Here is a 19,636-nt window from a genome sequence, read left to right as displayed (position 1 = left end):
GTCAGCTTGACAGTGTAGATGTATGCGGGGACTGAAGGTGATGTTGGTAGAGTGTGTGCGGTTGTTAGCGCGATTGTGGAAGAATGTGCTGAGGAGTGTTGAGTAATTGAGTGTGCTTTGGCGGGTTGAGGACGTGAAAGTGATAGAGAGTGGAGAACTCTGAAGATGTGAGGCGAACTGAGTGAGGCAGTATGAGGGCCTGAGACTGAAAGGGAGTATCTGAGATGGTGATGCAATGAGTGGGTGGGGCTGAGTTAGATCATTGGTGGGAGGGAAACTATGAGAAAATGAGCAAAGTTGCGTGGAAGGTTGCAAGAGAGACGGGAAGGGCGAGAGCGTGATCAAGAGGGAGGAAGGGGGAAACGACTGAGCGAGTCAGTATCAAGGGATTAACGGTTGAACATGTCCAGGTGTGAGGAATGGAGTGAGCAAGATCGGGAAGAAGACATCGAGCAAACCCAGGAGATAGAGAGAGCGCGAGACTGGAAGCACAGAAGTGAACAAATTAGTGAGTGACACTGGAAGAGAGGGAATAGGAAAGTGAGATCAGAAGGAAGAGAAAGAGAGGGCGACCAAGACGGGAAGGATGGGGGAGTGCGAGGAAGCGAGACAGACCGGGACTGAGGAAGGAAGGTTGCAAGCAAAATGCGCAGGGATGGAGCAAGCGAGCTACAGATTTTGGCACGAAAAACGAGCAAGCACGCAAGCGAGACTGAGAGGGAGTGTGCGCGAGCGAGACACATGGCATTCGAGCAGGTATGTAATGGAAAAAGCAAGTGTGACTGAGAGAATTGGAGACAACAAACAAGCGATTAACGGAGCGAGCAAGACTGGAAGTGGAGGAGGTAAGACCGGGAGGGAGAAACAACATCACGACGGATCAGTGAGCGACTGTGGAATTGAAAATGGCAGGGATAGAACAAGCAAGTGATACCGGAGGTGAATGAAGGAGTGTGCAACCATGATCGGGAGGTAAAGTGCGAGCGAGGGGGCAGGGAGGGAAGGAGAGAGTGAATCACCAAGACCACGTGAGTCGGTGGGACTGAGCGAGTGAGACTGGGAGGGAGGGAGCGAGCAAAGCCAGCAAGAGGGCAGCGAACAGGACAGAAGGGAGATATCAAACGAGACCACAAGGGTGGCAGCAAGCATCAAATGGAGGGACGTAGAGATCAAGCTATTTTGGCTGTGGGGGAGGGGGCGAGCGAGACGAAGGGAGTAAGAACACGAGTGAACAGGCCAAGGAGGGAGTGAGCGAACGAGTGACACCAGGAGAGAAGCAGTGAGGGAGCGAATGGGAGAAACCAGGGTGGATTGAACAGGATGTAGAAGGAAGGAGTCGATCGAGACCGGGAGGGAGCAATCAAACTACTGCGACAAGAAATTAGCAAAGGAGCGAGTGAGCAAGTGTGCCAGTCCAGGAGGAAGTTTGTGAGCGATAATAGTATGGAGAGAACAAACGAGACCAGTAGGGCGGGTGGGAGCAAGTGAGCAAATCCATTAGGAAAGGAGTGAGCGGCAGAGACCGGGACGGTGGGATACAGCAAGATCAGGTAGGGGAGTGAGGGTGGTAAGGAGACCAGGACTGAGAGAAGGATGCTGCGAGCAATTTTGGGAAAGAATTTGCACACGTAATGGTAAGGTCCTAAGAAGTGTTGCTGAACAAAGAGACCTTGGAGTGCAGGGTCACATCCCGTGATATTGGATTCACAGGTAAATATGATGGTGAAGAAGTCATTTGTAATGCTGTCTATTGTTGGCCAGAGTATTGAATACCGGATTTGGGAGGTCATGCCACGCATTGTACAGGACATTGGTTAGGCCACTGTTGGAACTTTGCATCCAATTCAGGTCTCCTTCATATTGGAAAGATGTTGTGAAAGGGTTCAGAAAAGATTTGCAAGGATGGTTGCCATGGTTGGAGGGTTTGAGCTAAGGGGAGAGGCTAGAGATGCTGGGGCTGTTTTCCGTGGAGCATAGGAGGCTAAGGGTGACCTCAAAGAGGTTTACACAATTATGAGGTGCATGGATCGGGGGAACAGACAAAGTCTTTTCACTGGGATCGCGGAGTTCATAACTAGAGGGGGCATAAGTTTAAGGTGAGATGGGAAAGATAAAGAAGAGACCTAAGGGACAACTTTCTCACAGAGGCTGGTACGTGAATGAAATGAGCTGCCAGATGAAGTATTGGCGGCTGGTACTATTGCAAAGTTCAAAAGGCATTTGGATGGGTCTATGAATAGGGACAGTTTGGACGGATGTGGGCCCGGTGCTGGCAGGTGGGACTAGATTGAATTGGGATATCTGGTCGGCATGGACGGGTTGGGGCAAACGGTCTGTTTCCATGCTGTACATCTCTATGACACTATAATCATGCCAGACTGAGAGGCAGTGTGAGAGAGAGACCAAATGGCAGTGAGCAAGACTGTCTAGGAGGGTGGAGAGAGCAAGCGAGATGGACCAGGAAGAAGTGACCAAGCAACAGAGACCACTAGGGAAATTGTGAGTGACCTTGTGATGAAGACCAGGAGGGTGGGAGTGACCAAGACCGGGAGAGAGGAAGGGGGAGAGAAAATTAATGAATGAGGGAATGACTGACACTAAAAGAGCAGGAGAGAAAAGAACAGTAGGGAACAGGCAAGCGATAACGGGAGGGACAGAGCAAGCAAGACAAGAAAGGAGGGAGCCATCACGTGGTGCTGAGACAGAAGGAGTGAAATTCGTAGCGAGTTAGTGAGCAATACCAGGTGGAAGCGAATGCTCATAATGAAGTCTTTTTTGCCTGATACATCAATTTTCCTGCTTATCTGATGCTGACTGACCTGCTGCGCTTTTCCAGCAGTCTCGAAACTTGACTCTAATCCTCAGCATCTGCAGTACGCACTTCTGCTTGGAAGCGAAGGTTAGGAGAGCAACTCCAAAAAGAAGGAAGAGACGGAGCAATCGAGTGAGAACAGGAGGGATTGAGCACACGGGAATTTTAGAGAGCAGGCCAGCTAGAATGGGAGAGAGTGTGCAAGTGAGACCTATATCTAGGAAGCAAGTCAGACAGTGATGGAAGGAGGGGAATACGTTACTGAGACCAGATGGAAAGGCGCAAGTGAATGAGCGAGCGAGACAGGGAGAGAGGTAGCGAGATCGGACAGTTGGGAGTGAGAGACCCGGCGAGACTGTGAGGGAGCCAGCGAGAGACGAAGACGGATGGAGGGTGCAACGGATATGGGAGAGGAGCGAGAAGGGAGACCAGGACGTTGGAGTGCATGAAATCAGGAGAGAAGGAGGCATAGATCAAGCGTATTTGGGAGGGGGTGAGGTAGCAAAACGGGGAGGGAGGCACTGGGAGACTGAGCGTGATGGGACAAAGGGAGGGCGGAGCAGATGAGGCCGGGAGTGAATGTGCAAGTGAGCGAGTGAGATTCAGAGCAAGGCAGAGAGAGAGAGAGAGAGACTAGTAAAGAGGGACGGAGGGACTGAGCGAGATCGGGAGGGAGGGAGAATTTTGGGCTGAAAGGGAGGAACGGGGTAAGCGAGTGAGATGCGAGGAAGGGAAGGAAAGAGTGAGACTGAGAGCGAGGCTGTGAGTGGGCAAGCGAGCATGCAAGACTGGGATTAGGGGTGGTCACTGAGTCTGATAGGGGAGACAAAGTGAACAAGTGAGACCATGTGGGAGGGAGTGACTGACCAAAGCCGGGAGGGGGAGCGAGATTGAGCATGTGAGCAAGACAGGGAAAGATGAAATGACACCCGGAAAGGAGGTGGGAGAGATCTTGCAAGACCAGGAGAGAGCTGACGAGTGTGCAAGACCTGGGTGGAGGTATTGTGTGAGACATGTGAGGTCGTGAAGGATCAAGGGAAAATTATAGGGAGTGAGCAAACGAGACTCGGAGAGAGTGATGAACAGAGTGAAGCTGGCAGGGAGGGAACGCGTGCGTCCCGGTGTGCGGGAAGGAGCGCCCGAGACAGACCTGGAGGAATGGAGCAATGGAGACTGGCATGGAGTCCAGCGGGGAGGTTGCTAGAGCGCCTTTGATACTGGGATGGTGGGAAGGAGAAAGCTAATGAATGAGAGAGCAGCAGGGGCCACTCGAAGAAGGGAGTTTATGAGCCATTGATACTGGGAGAACGTCAGAGTGATGGGGAGGAGCGAGTTTAAGGGGATTAGGGTGACGATGATGGAGGAGATCAGAAGTCGGGTCATTGTGACTCTGACACAATGAATGTGAGAGGATCAGGTTGACAGCAAGTGCATGCATTTGTGTGTTTCAGGTTAATGGTCACAGAGCGAGTCGAAGCAGAGATAGGTGACAGAGACAGAGAGAGTATGAGGACAGTTGTTGACATAACAGGAGTGAGTGTGAAGTTGACAGTGCAATCGTTGTAGGCGAGTGTGACGGAGCAAGAGTGACAGTAAAGGCGTAGGTTTGAGACGATTCAGGGCGACAGTGATAGAGTTAGGGTCAGGTATTCAGGGAAATGGTGAGGGAAAGAGTAGGAAGAGGTTCAGGGTAGCAGTGAGGGAGTGTGTGTGAGGGGATCAGGGTGTCGGTAACAGAGTGAGTCTGAGGGGTGTCAGGGTGACAGTGACGGGATGAATCCAGTGAGATTAGACTGACAGAGCCGGGATGAGTATGAGGCGCAGAAGGTGATGGTGACAGAGTTCATGTGAGGTACTTAAGGTGACAGAGGAGGAGTGAGTGTGAGTGGCTCAGAGTGATGTTCACGGAGTGATTGTGAGGGTTCCAAAATGATGGTGACAGAACAGATAACAAAGAAGGTCAGTGTGGCGCTGACAGAGTGACAGTGAGGAGTTCAAACATACGGCCGAGACTGAATTTGTGTAGTTCTGGGTGAGGCAGCATCCGAGGAGCAGTGAAATCGACGTTTCCGGCAAAAGCCGTTCATCAGGAATACAAGCAGAGAGCCTGAAGGGTGGAGAGATAAGCCTTATCTCTCCACTCTTCAGGCTCTCTTCCAAGTATTCCTGATGAAGGGCGATTGGCCGATACGTCGATTTTAATGCTACTCAGATGCTGCTTGAACTGCTGTGTTCTTCCAGCACCACGAATCCAGAATCTGGTTTCCAGCATCTGCAGTCACTGTTTTAACTAGTTCAGGGTGATGCAGACTGATGGCATCTAACGGGTCATGGATGACAGTGAGAGAGTGTGTTTCAGGAGGTGTGGGTTACAGGGGGATTGAGCGTGAGGATGTCAGTGTAATGGTGACGTTGAGTGTGACAGGAGTCAGATGACAGGAAACGCATGCGTTTGAGGGGGTCAGGAAAGCAGTGTTGGCGTGAGTGGCAGGCATTCATGGTTTCGGTGATGGAGTGAGTGTGAGGCGGTCGGAGAGACAGTGAGGGAGTAATTGCGAGGGGTTAAGACTACTCGTGTTGGAGTGGATGTGAAGGCACAGGCTGACGGTGATGGAGTGAGTGTGAATGGTAAAGGGAACGGTGAGAGAATGAGTGATGGGATTAGATCACTGTGACAGATTGAACGTGATCGTGTTTTTTTGACTGAATGGGTATCAATGTGAGGGGTGCAGAGTGACAATGGCACTGGCTGTCCGCGTTTAGGGTTACATTGAGGAAGTGAATGTGAGGCTGTTAGGGTCACCATGACGATATGCATGTGAGGGGGTCAGGGTAATGGTGGGGGAGTGAGTGTGACGGCCGGCAAGGTGACGGCGTCAGAGTAAGTGTGGGGGTGTCATGGTGATGGTGAGGGCGAGAGTGCGAAGGGTTCTTGATTATGAAGAGTGAGCCAGTTTAAGGAATCATGTAATTGGTGATAAAGTGAGTGTGAAGTGGTCAGGTTGATATTGATGGAATGAGTCTGAGTGGGGTCAGGGTGGCGATGATGGAATGACTCTGGTGGGTGTCAGAGGAACAGGGCTAGTGAGTGTGAGGGGCTCGGGGTCACAGTGAGAGATTGTATTTGAAGTGCCCTCGGTAACGGAGGAGAAATGAGTGTAAATGTGTCAGGGTGGCAATAATATGGTGAGAATGAAGAGGGTCAGGGTGACGGTAACTTGGAGAGTGTGAGTAGTTTCATGGCGACGGTAACATTTTGAACGTATGAGAGTGAGTATGGGCATATCCGGGTGATAGTGGGGGCACGAGGTTCAGTGATCAAGGGTGATATTAACGCAGTGAGTGTGAGGGGTTAGTGTGACAATGCCAGGGTGAGTGTGAAGCGGTCAGGCAGATGTTGACCGTGATTGACTAAATATGAAGTTGCAGCATAACGGTAAAGGAGAAAGTAAAAAGTGACTTCAGGGAGCCAGTGATAATTGAGCGTGTGGGGGCACAGTGATGGCGACAGTAATGGAGTGAGTGTGAAGGGACCAGCGAGATGTTGGTAGAGGAAATACGACGTTGGTTCAGAGAGCCAGGAATGGTGTGTGTATGTGAGGGGATAGTCTGATCGGTCGCTGTCAGTTTAATAGTGGTCAGTGAGATAGAAACAGATTGCATTTAAGGAGGGTTAGTGTGACAGTGATGGGGAGATTGTCAGGGGTCAGGCTGGTGGTCATGAACTGAGTTTGAGGGAATCAGTTGACAGTCATGCTGTGAGCGTTATGGTGATCATGAGGACTTAACAGGTGGGGCCTGTGTGACTGTGATGGAGGGAGTGTGAGGCTGTCACGTCACAACCATGGAATTGCGTGTGAGGTGGTCAGGATGATGGTGACCGAGTGCGAGTGAAGGGGTCAGTGGGACGGTGAACAAGTGAGAGTGAGAGGTCAGTGTTATGGTGAGGGATTACGAATGAGTCGTGGACTGTGTAAAGGTGACAAGAAGAGATTTGAGCGTGTCGAGTTCACAATGACAGAGTGAGAGTGGGAGTTCAGGGTGATGGAATGAGTGCGTGGGTGCCATGGTGAAAATGGCAGAGTGAGTGTGAGCATGTTTCGGTGACAGTGACAGAGTTCTATAAGGTGGCCATGGTGGCTGTGATGCAGTTAGTGTGCGCGGGGCAGGGTGATGTTGAACGAGTGAGTGGGAGAGGGTCAGGCTGGGAGGTGGTGACAGAATGTGATTGTATGAGTGTGATGGTTATGGAGTGAAGCTGAGCTCGGATTAGAGTGGTGCTGAAAAAGCACGGCAGGTCAGACAGCTTCCAAGGAGCAGAAAAATCGACGTTTCCAGCAAAACCCATCCTCAGGAACCTGAGCTTGTAAAGGTGAAAAAGGTTGAGTGAGTGTTGGAGAATCTGAGTATCGGTGACGAAGTGCGTGTGAATGGTTCAAGGCAACAGTAATGGTGTTACTGTGAGGGGGCAGTTTGACTACATAGAGTGAGTTTTATGGGCTCCGGATGACAGTGATTGTGTGTGTGTAATGTGGTCAGCGTGGTAGCGATGAAAAGAGTGTTACCAGCAATGGTGACAGTGATGGGGTGAGTCTGAAGGTGTCAGAATGACTGTGCCTGAGTGAGTATGGGCGGATCAGGTTGACGGTGAGAGAGTAAGTGTGAGATTTCAAGGTGACAGTTAGGAAATGATTGTGAGGGCGTCAGGCTGTTGGTGAAGAAGTGAGTGTGAGGGCTTTTATGTGAGCCTGACGGAGTGAGCATGAGTGGGACACAGTGAGAGAAGTGGAGCGAGTTTGGGGGAGTGGGGTCGGTCTGGCGAAAGATGGACGTTAATAAGAGGTGTCAAGGTGATCGTGACAGAGGGGTCCAAGAGGTACGTGGTGACGGCAACAGCATGAGTGTGATGAAGTCAGGGTAACAATCTTGAAGTGAGTGCGAATGGGTCAGGGTGAGAGTGACAGACTGAGTGTGAGTGGAACAGGGTGTAACTGACGGAGTGTGTGTAAGTGTGTCAGGGTGACGGTGCTGCAGTGAAAGAGGCGTGGGAGAGGTAAAGGGTGACGATGAAAGAGAAATTGTGAAGGGTTCAGTGTGACGATAACGAAGTGAGTGTGAGTGGGTCAGGGTGAGGATGACAGGCTGAGTGTGAGGGAGTCAGGGGGATAATGTTAAAAGGGTGCAAGGGTTCATAGTGACAGTGATGGAGTGCATGTGGATCGATTAGATTTTCGGTGATAGATTTAATGTAACTGGCAGAGGGTGAGGCTGACGGAGTAAGTGTGAGGGGGTCAGCATGTGAGTGAGAGAGTAAGTATGACGGAGTCAGGGTAGCAGTGAGGGCGTGAGTGTGAGGGGACAGTGCGACTGAAATGGAATGAGAGCGAGGGGTGTCAAGGTGGTGGTCAGAAACTTGGTGAGATGGGCTGAGGGTGACAATGAGAGCGTGACTGTCTCCGGTGGCAGGGTGAATATTAGACACAAAGATTGATGGTGACAGTATAAATGCAATGGCCATCAGGATGACAGTGACAGAGTGAGTCCCAGCGAGACAGGTTGACTGACAGATGAAATGCGAGGAGGTCGATGAGACAGTGAAGAAATGAGCTGAGAGTGTGTTGTTGGGAAGCACAGCAGTTCAGGCAGCAACCAGGAGCAGGAGAATCGACATTTCAGGACGACATACTTCATCAGGAATGAGGCTCCTGGGTCAGGTCTGAGAGATAAATAGGAGGGGCTGGTGTGTGGGAAAATACAGCTGAGAAAGCAATTAGTGCATAAACGTGAGGGAGAAGTGATATGTCAGAGAGTGTACGAGTCCAGAGGGAGGTGCCAGCTTGGAAGCTTCAGACTGGGATAATGTGAGGGAAGGGGAAATTTGGAAAATAGTGGAATACACATTTATTCCGTGTGGTTGAAGGGTCCCAAGGCGGAATATGAGGCATTCCTCCTCCAAGCATCGCATGGTAACGGTTTGGCAACAGAGGAGACCAGGACCTGCATGTCCTTGATGGAGTGGGAGGGGGAGTTGAAGGTGTCAGCCTCGGGGCAGTGGGGTTGGTGTGCGCAGGTGTCTCACAGACATTATTTGAAATGATCTGTCTCTGCAAAGTAGAGGAGAACAAAATGGGTGCAATGGACGCTGTAGGTGACATTGCTGAGGTATAGGTACATTTCTAGGAATGAGAAAAGTATCCCTTGGAGCCTTAGACGGGGGTGAGTGGAGTAGTGTCGGCGCTGGTTTTGCATTTGCTGCGGTGACAGGGAAAGGTACCAGGTGTGGGGTGTTGGCTCGTGGGGGTGTGGACCTGACGAGGTAGTTGTGGAGGCAAGGGTCCTTTCAGAACGCTGAAGTGGGTGGGGAGAGAACTATATCTCTTGTGCTGACTCCGTCACCGTCACACTGACCTTAGACACTCACCTTATCATTGTCAACTTTACCCCCTCGACCATACTCTATTAACATCACACTGACCGGGTCACACTCACTCCCTCAATGTCGCGAAGATTCCCTGACACTTACCCCGTTGCTTTCATCTAGATCCACGCGCACTCACTCGCCAGCTGCCACTTTGAACCCCTAACTCTAACTCCATCACTATAAAACTGACGCACTCACACATGCTCAGACACCCTACCCCATAGCATTCACTCCATCACTGACACCCTGCCCCTCACACTCATTCTGTCACTGTCCATCTGCCCCCACACTAACTCGATCACTGCCAACTTGACCTCCTCGTACACATGTCCATCTTTGTCACCCTCTAACACCGATCACACTTACACAATCATCGTCTCGCTGACTCCAGTCACATCCAAATCATCCCCATTGGCCGGACTCCCTCACACTCAATGTATCACTGCCAGCCTGAGACTTCAGACTCACTCCGTATTCTCATTCTGTTCCCTGCAAACTCATTCTGTCACTGTCACACTGCTCTTCTCACACTTACTCTCTCTCTTTGTCATAATTTTCCCCTCACACTCCCATCTCCTGACCCCTTCCCATCTTCCTGTCCCACTCAGAGTCTGTCAGTCCCTAACACCCTGACCCCCCCCACACACTACATTTCCATTGCCCTGACACCACAATCACTCCCCCATTGTCACGCTCACCCCTCATAGCCACTCAGTCACTGTCACCCTGAACAACTCCCACTCAATCTGTCTCCTTCACCCTGACTCCCGCAGTCACTCCACCTCGGTCACACTCACCTCCACACACACTCTTTCAACGTCACCTGACCCCCCTCCCATATGCTCTATAACAGTCAACCTGGCTCACACACACTCACCCAATCACTGTCATATTGAAATCCTCACAGTCACTCTCTGAATATCACCCGGAAAGCATGATACACACTATCATCCTTTAACATGCTCACACTCACACAACCGTCTTTGCCTTGAAACCATTGCACTTACTCCACCTTTGTCACACTGACACCCTCATAGTCACTGTTATACAGACCCTCTCACTATCACACATTCGTTGTCACCCTGACATCCTGACTGTTGGAAATGGTAAATTAATGTTACTTCTGCAATTCTCACTTATAATTTCTGATCCAAGGTGAATGAACTCATATCAGTGTGGAGGAAATTCGTAATTGTTCTTTTGTATTAGCTAAAAATGTAAGCAAGAAAGAAATGGGACTGTAAGACAATGGTAGAAATACAGGCTTCGTGGTAAGATGCTGCGAAGACAAACAGTTAAACTCAATATGCCTGTATAAACAATAGGAATAAGCATCTGTTTCCCACTTTTACAGAAACACAGGAACAAATCCCAATTGAAAGGGCTTAGTGATAAGATGCTGTGAAAAGGCAAGGATGTGCCCATAGCAGGATGAGGTCAAATGGCCTGGAGAACAGGAATGAGCATTTTTTTTCACAGACAAGACCGGATAAGACACAAGATAAACAGAAGTAATGGGTACCGGTCTTAGGGAAGTGGAGGATGTAAACTGGGGGGGGGGGGGGCGGGGGCGCGGGGAAACAATGACATAAGACAAAAACATGTAGGTACCAAATTATATAAATATCGATTATTTGTTGAATTCAGTGTGTTTGTCCCTGCCTTGTGGACATCACACCCACTTGCAAGTGTGAAATAAAGAGCACTACTGATTCGGATCTTGTCTCGGACTGAAATTATTGCAGTGAGTGTGCTTTGTTTCTCACAATTGGCGCCCAACGTGGGGCTGTCCGGGATGTTCTTCCATCGTCGGGGGGATTGTCTGGCCCTGGACACTGGGAAGACACGTCCTGTTCCCCATTGAGGAGCGGTCTCGTGTCCCGGTTTGGTTCGCTCCCTTAGGCGACGGGTACGAATCCCACAAGAGTGAAATCTGAATCAGGCATTGACACGCGGTCGAAAGAACGTATGGCAGAAAGGGGCCAGGCAACTCTGTGCACAGGCCAAGGAAAGAAAATTGACTTTTAAATATTGCTTTGGTGGCCGGGATTTAGTTTTAGTAGTTAATAAGGGACTAATGAAGGAACTCAATATGAGTTGTGCCGTGGTTAAGGGAAAAGCCTCCAGGGAAACAGACGAAGAACAAAGCAATGGAAATGGAGGCCGGGCCTCTTACAACATACCTCCAGAAAGTCCGTTGGCCAGGATGTTGTGGAATTGGAAAAATCATTTTCGTACACGGAAAGAAAATGATTAAGTATTGTTGCTTTGTATGGGATCAATTCTTCGTCCCGCCGTCTTCTGGCCAAAATACGGGTCGGATGAAGACTGGATTGGTAAATATCTGAACTTAAATGTCAATGTGTTAGAGAGAGAGAGAATGAAAAGAGCTTTACATCTGATAGAAAGTTTAACCCTTTGTGATTTGGTTTGAATGCACATTTGTTTGTTGGTGATTGAATGTTTGAGTTTTATTCCCTGGAGCTTGAGTTTCAGGACTGTTTTGAATCTGATTTCTTTTATTATTGAAACTTAATATTATTTATTTTATGGTTAAGGATTCTATAAAGATTATGAAAATAAATGATAACTCCTGTTCTTTTTACAGGTCATGACTGCCTTACTGTCAGTTTCTAACTAATCTCTTTTATCCTTACATAAAAGCGATATATGGTGGACAGTTGAAGTTTCAGTTCAACATTAGATAGTAGTAAAAACGAAAACTTCTATGGTTAATATCTGTGACCTTGGATTCGGCCATTGTTCATGCATTAGAAGCTTTTTTTTAACTTGAATAGACAAATTCTTTTAAGGTAGCTCTGATTATTTCACGACCTATAGTATTGTAATTGAGCAATGATTGGTCAGGATTATTTAAAACTAAGTTTGGATTTAAATTAGGGGACTAAAACTGGGTGATTACAGTGGATTTCAAACTTGGGAACTTTATGTATTTTACATTTTAAATATGAAATACTGAATAAATGAACGTAAATATATAAATATGCTTCCAAGTTAGGAACAGGCTTTAAAGTTAGTCAAGCATGAATTGATGAATGGGTGTTTGAAATTATGGGGAGCTAGAAATATTGCAATATTTCTTTAAAAAAAGAAAAAGGGGAAGAACGCAATGACTTGTCCCCTTCGGGAGGTACCAATTGGATATAAAGAGTTTGGGTTTATGTGTGCCATCCTCACCGGTGGGGAGGTCAGAACATTTAAAATAGAAATGATGGTCCTGGTTGAGGATCCGGTAGGATTGTCTGAACAAGTTGATCAATTTTTGGGGCCCAGTCTGTATACGTGAGCTGAGTTAATGTCTATTTTGAATATACTATTTACTGGGGAAGAAAGGGGACTTATACGGGGAGCAGCCATTAAAATATGGGACAGGGCACACCCGATTGGAGATGGGGATGCTGGACAGGGAGAGATGAATTTTCCCCTCAGAGACCCCCAGTGGGAAAATCAAAAACCGGAGCATAGAGAACAAATTAGGGAATTGAAAGAACTGATTCGAAAAGGAATAAGAGAGACAGTTCCAAAGTCGCAGAATCTGACTAAAGCCTTTGAAATTAGACAGGAAAAAGATGAGACTCCTTCAACTTTCTTGCAGAGATTGAGAGACTCAATGCGGAAATATTCTGAAATGAACCCTGAGGACTCAGTGGCACAGGGTCTTTTGAAAGTACATTTTGAGACAAAGTCATGGCCAGATATACAGAGAAAGATACAGAATGTAGAAGGGTGGAGCGAAAGACCATTAGATGAATTGTTAAGAGAAGCACATAAAGTGTTTGTAAAGAGAGAAGATGAGAGACAGAAACAGAAGGCGAAAATGATTTTAGCTATGGTTGATGTGGCAGTTAAGAACAGAATGGAACCAATAGCGAGCATCTGGAGCAGCGGTTGACATCATGTAGGGCAGAGAGGAAAGGGGAGAGGGAGAGGACAAGGGAAAGCATTTGATAGAGAATTTGAGCGACAGGGGCAGAGATGGAGGTCTCCACAGGAAGGATGCTATTATTGTAGAAAGATAGGGCATTTTAGGCGTGAGTGTCCTGATCTACAAAGGGAGGAACGGGCAATTCCGCTTATGAATTTTGATGAAGAATACAGGTGTCGGGGTTCCTGCCCTCGGGGACCAACTACGAAGCCTTGATAAACTTGAAGGAGGGACGCTGCAGGGAAGAGGTTGTCTTCCTTGTAGATACGGGGGCAGCACCGTCATCGCTGAATTTTAAACCAAAGAAAGTAGACATGTCGACAGGGTCAATTACTGTTTCTGGGGTGAAAGGGATGGGGGTGGGGGATTTTCTGTCCCAGTATTTGAATCTATGAGGATAGAATGTCCTAAGGACAGGATCACAAAGGAAGTATATCCCCGATATAGGAAGTAACTTGTTAGTGAGAGACTTAATTATCCTCTTAGGACTGGAGATTGGAATTCAGGAAAAAGAATTAATTGTACAAATGGCAATGTTGACAGAGGATATGGAGAGGGAGATAGACCCTATTGTATGGGCTAGGGAAGAGAATCGTGTAGGACTACAGATCCCTCCCCTTGAAGTAAATTTAAAAATGAAAGGGGACGTTGTCTGTGAGCGACAATATCCCATTCCCATAGAGGGTAAACGAGGACTGCAGCCAGTAATTGAGGGATTGATTAGAGATGGCTTGTTGGAGCCATGTATGTCTCCTTATAATACCCCAATTCTACCTGTGCGAAAATCTGATGGAACTTATCGATTGGTGCAGGATTTGAGAACATTAAATCGAATAGTACAGATCAGACATTCAGTGGTGCCAAACCCCTATACGTTATTGAGTAAGATTCCTCATGACCACAAATGGTTTAGTGTGATAGATTTAAAGGATGCCATTTGGGCTTGTCCCTTGGCGGAGGAAAGTAGGAATTTGTTCGCCTTTGAATGGGATGACCCCAAGACAGGACGGAAACAGCAATACTGGTGGACTGTGCTCCCCCAGGGGTTTACAGAATCCCCGAATTTATTTGAACAGATATTGAACGAAATGATGATGCGAGAGATTATGGCTGTCCTACACCAAGGCAGTCATTGGGGAGTACAAGCAATGTATGATTTAGTTCTTAGGGAATATGGATGTAAAGGAATATATATAATTGCTTAACAAATATGTGAGGGATGTATAATCTGCAGAATGTTAAATCAAAAAGTCTTGAGAAAACAGACCCCAAAAGGAAGAGACCCAGGATTGAGACCCTTCCAGAGTATACAAGTAGATTATACTGATTTACCCAGGGTAGGGAGACGAAAATATATATTGGTCATAGTAGATCATTTATCTGGTTGGGTTGAGGCTTACCCCTTTGCCACTGCCACTGCACGTGGGGTGTCTAAAACAATATTAGAAACACTCAAACGACAGCTCTGTAAATTGATAATAGAAACCAGACCCCCTTGTACCAAATGTTCTGTTCGCCGAGCTGGAAGTTTTTGCTGCAAACGTTTCGTTCCCTGGCTAGGGAACATCATCAGTGCTATTGGAGCCTCCTGTGAAGCGCTGCTTTGATATTTCTTTCGGTATTTATAGTGGTTTGTTCTTGCCGCTTCCGGGTGTCAGTTTCAGCTGTAGTAGTTTGTATGTGGGGTCCAGGTCGATGTGTCTGTTGATCGATGTTCTTGCCGCTTCCGGGTGTCAGTTTCAGCTGTAGTGGTTTGTATATGGGGTCCAGGTCCATGTGTCTGTTAATGGAGTTTTTGGATGAATTCCATGCCTCTAGGAATTCCCTGGCTGTTCTCTGTCTGGCTTGTCCTATGATGGTAGTGTTTTCCCAGTCAAATTCATGTTCCTGGTTGTCTGAGTGTATGGCTACGTTAGTTTGGCTCGTGCTGGCTATTGGGTCCTTTGTTCTAGTGAGTTGTTGTCTGAGTGTGGAAGTTGGCTTGTGTGCTGTTATGAGTCCTAAGGGTCGCAGTAGTCTGGCTGTCAGTTCTGAGACGCTCCTGATGTATGGTAGTGTGGCTAGTCCTTTTGGTTGTGGCATGTCCTCGTTCCCTGGTCTATCTCTTAGGCATCTGGTGATAAAGTTGCGTGGGTATCCGTTTTTGGCGAATACCTTGTATAGGTGTTCCTCTTCCTCTTTCCGCAGTTCTGGTATACTGCAGTGTGTTGTGGCTCTTTTGAATAGTGTCCTGATGCAGCTTCGTTTGTGTGTGTTGGGGTGGTTACTTTCATAGTTTAGGACTTGGTCTGTGTGTGTTGATTTCCTGTGTACCCTTGTGGTGAATTCTCCGTTGGGTGTTCTCTCTACTAACACGTCTAGGAATGGGAGTTGGCTATCCTTTTCCTCTTCTTTCGTGAATCGTATTCCTGTGAGTGTGGCGTTGATGATTCGGTGTGTTTTTTCTATTTCTGTGTTTTTGATGATTACAAAGGTTTCATCGACGTATCTGATCCAGAGTTTGGGTTGGATTTGTGGTAGGGCTGTATGTTCTAACCTTTGCATAACTGCCTCTGCGATGAGTCCCGAGATTGGTGATCCCATGGGTGTTCCGTTGATTTGTTCGTATATCTGAATTCCGTTTCGTAAATACCGGAAGAAACATCAAAGCAGCGCTTCACAGGAGGCTCCAGTAACACTGATGATGTTCCCTAGCCAGGCAACGAAACGTTTGCAGCAAAAGCTTCCAGCTCGGCGAACAGAACCACAACAACGGACACCCGAGCTACAAATCTTCAACCAGACTTTAACCAAATGTTCACCTATAGCTCTTTTGCGAGTACGAACAGCCCCTAGGAAAGATTTGGGACTAACTCCCATGGCATCTTATTTGGATTACCTTATCTGGGATTGCATGGAGAATTGCCAATTCCCGAAACTAAAGATTTGTTCTTAAAGAAGTATATACTGGGCTTGTCCTCCTCTTTGTCTTTCCTCAGGAAACAGGGTATATTGGCACAGACTCCACCCCTAGAATTCACCTTTCATCCCATCCAGCCTGGAGATTGGGTCTGAGTAAAATCATGAACAGAGACTAAATTGCAGCCGGACTGGGATGGGCCGTACCTGGCTCTTTTAACTACGGAAACAGCAGTAAGGATGGTGGAGAAAGGCTGGGCTCACTACACTCGGATAAAAGGGCCCGTGGAATCTCCAGTTGAATACGAAGTCTGGACAGCCGAATCAACGCAAGACCCGCTGAAACTCAGACTAAAGAGACTTTGAGTAACTGATTTTATAGTGGCGACGCGAGCGCGGGATTATTACTGGAGGATTGTATATTGAGTCATTTTGTGCTTCAGTATGATGTTTAAAGTACTGGGAATGTTTAGAGATATGATCTTAGCCTTTTTAGTATTGGGATTTTGTCAAATATCCTTTTCATATGTATTATTAATGGTTCCTGAGTCTGATAATCCACACGTAATAGACGCTGATGCATGCAGCTTAGTGAATTGTGGGGATGCAGATAATCAGAGACAGTACCGCAGTTCAGAGATACATCTTAAGTCCTGTGGGGATGACCTTGGGGATGGTACTTGGTATGATAGTCACGTCACAGTACACCGGACCCCCTTCCGACCAGCTCGCGATTGTCCCGATAAACAGTGTAACCCAATATACCTGACAATAAAGAAAACCACATGGCACGAAGCAATTTTGGGAGGGGGCACCTATGAGATACAATTAAATGAAACATTTGGGATAGAAATGAAAGCACTTTGGAAGAATTTCGTGGACTGTTATTTTCGAATTAGCGTAGGACAGGGAAAACGGGCAAAATTACTGGATAACGGGACACAACCTTTCACCCCTCCCACTGATCCTAACGTAGTAAAAATTATAGAGGTAAAGGACTTGAAACAGACTATCGAAAAAGAAACTGGGCACGGGCATGCAAATGCCTGCGTTGAATGGGCAAAGTATACTGTAAAAAGTCTGAACAAAAGCAATTGCTATGCATGTGCCTCCGGTAGGTCAGTGGCCCAGGTGGTTCCCTTTCCGCTCGGGTGGAAGCGAGACAGGCAGGATATGAAATGTATGATAGCCCTGTATCAGGATGAGACTGCATGGAATGATAGGAATTGTACCTCCCTATCTCTGATGTTCCCTCCCTTGGAGAAGAAAGATGTACAAGCTCCCCCCACATTTTCTGCCGCAGTTGGAAATCAGACGTTGTGTGTGCGTATACGAGGTACAAGTCGGGCTAGAGATTTGGGGGAGCTGAAATTGTGTACAGAGATTAAAACTGTGAACGAAACGGAGAAAGAAGGGAACTACTCAGCACTGTTAGACACTTCTTTCGATGACAGGATTTACCTCGATTTGTTAGGAGTCCCTAGGCGGGTACCTGATGAGTTCAAGGCTCGGAACCAGATTGCAGCAGGCTATGATTCAGCTCTCTTTTGGTGGGTAACAATTAATAAAAATGTAGATTGGATAAATTACATTTTCTATAATCAACAGCGATTTATAAATTATAAAAGGGATGCGGTTAAAGTAATATCAGAACAGCTTGATGCGACAAATAGAATGGCATGGGAAAACAGAATGGCCCTTGATATGACTTTAGCAGGAAAAGGGTGGGTGTGTGATGTTAGGAGGAAGCATTTGTACCTTGATTCCTGATAACACTGCACCTGATGGTTCAATTACTCGGGCCTTAAGGGGATTGACTACCTTAGCAGAGAAACTGGCTGAGAATTCAGGAGTAGACACATCTCTCACAGGATGGCTTGAATCCTGGTTTGGAAGATGGAAGGGGGTGGTAGTTTCCATTCTTACTTCCCTGATAGTAGTAGTTGGGGTATTGGTGGCCATTGGCTGTTGTATCATACCCTGTATACGTGGGCTCACCCAAAGACTGATTGAGACAGCCTTAATGAAACAGATGCCCTTAAAAGGAACTCAGACAGAAGAACTTTATCAACTAAATATTGAGGAGATGAGTGAGACCAAGGTGGATGAAATTTCCGGAATGATGGTTGCGAATTTCGGGGGCGATACTTAAAAGAAAAATGCAGAAGATAACAAATGGTAATTGAAGAAAAAGGGGGAAATGGTAGTATATGGTAAATTAATGTTACTTCTGCAATTCTCACTTATTAGCTAAAAGCATATGCAAGAAAGAAATGGGACTGTAAGACAGACAGTTAAATTCAATATGCCTGTATAATCTGTAGGTCTAAACATCAGTTTCCCACTTTTACAGAAACACAGGAACAAACCACAATTAAAAGGGCTTAGTGACAAGATGCTGTGAAAAGGCAAGGATGTGCCCACGGCAGGATGAGGTCAAATGGCCTGGAGAACAGGAATGAGCATTTTTTTCACAGACAAGACCAGATAAGACACAAGATAAACAGGAGTAATGGGTACCGGTCTTAGGGAAGTGGAGGATGAAAACGGAGGGGAAACAATGAAATAAGAAAAATAAACATATAGGAACCAAATTATATAAATATCGAGTATTTGCTGAATTCAGTGTGTTTTGTCCCTGCCTTGTGGACATCGCACCCACTTGCAAGTGTGAAATAAAGAGCACTACTGATTCAGATCTTGTCTCGGACTGAAATTATTTCAGTGCGTGAACTTTGTTTCTCACAGATTAGTTTCCTGATGCAATATATAGATATGCGAACGAGGGGCGAGGTAACATTGAATTTAGTACTGGGTATTAATTCTGGCCAGGTATTAGATTTGGAGATAGGTGAGCACTTTGGTGATAGTGACAACAATTCGGCTATGTTAACATTAGCGATGGAAATCTACAAGTATATACCGCAGCACAAGAAATGTTGCTGGGTGAGAGGCTAGTATGATACTCTGAGAAAGATTTAGGATTTATGGAGTGTGCGAAGGACACTGCGGAGACAAGGCACAATTGAAACGTGCAGCTAATTCAAGGAACAGCTACTGCGAGTCCTTGATATGTATGATCTTCTTGTGGAAGGAAGGAAGTGGTCGAGCGAGGTAGCCGTGGTTTTATAAAGAAGTTGAATCACTTGTTTCAAGGAAGAAGTGGGTTTATGTTCGGATGAGACATGAAGACTGAGTTAGGGCGCTTGAGAGTTAGACGATAGCGAGGAAAGACTAAAAGAAAGAACTAAGCAGAGCCGGCAGGGGACATGATAAGTCGTTGTGAGATAGAGTCAAGGAAAACGCAAAAGCATCTAATAGGTATATCAGGAAAAAAAATGTGAATGGAGAAAGAGTAGGTCTACTCAAAGATTGCAGTGGGAAGTTGTGCATAGAGTCCTAGGAGATAGGCGGGTGCTAAATGAATAGTTTTCATGAGTATTGACATTAGAAAAAGACAGTGCTTTCAAGGAGAATACTGAAAAGCAGGCTACTGGACTGGATGGGATTGAGGTTCACAATGTGGAAGTGTTAGCGATTCTGGTACGTGAAAAAATAA

Source organism: Hemiscyllium ocellatum, unplaced genomic scaffold (assembly GCF_020745735.1).
Source record: "Hemiscyllium ocellatum isolate sHemOce1 unplaced genomic scaffold, sHemOce1.pat.X.cur. R4, whole genome shotgun sequence".
In the NCBI taxonomy this organism is placed as follows: Eukaryota; Metazoa; Chordata; class Chondrichthyes; order Orectolobiformes; family Hemiscylliidae; genus Hemiscyllium; species Hemiscyllium ocellatum.
This window is presented reverse-complemented; position numbering follows the sequence as displayed.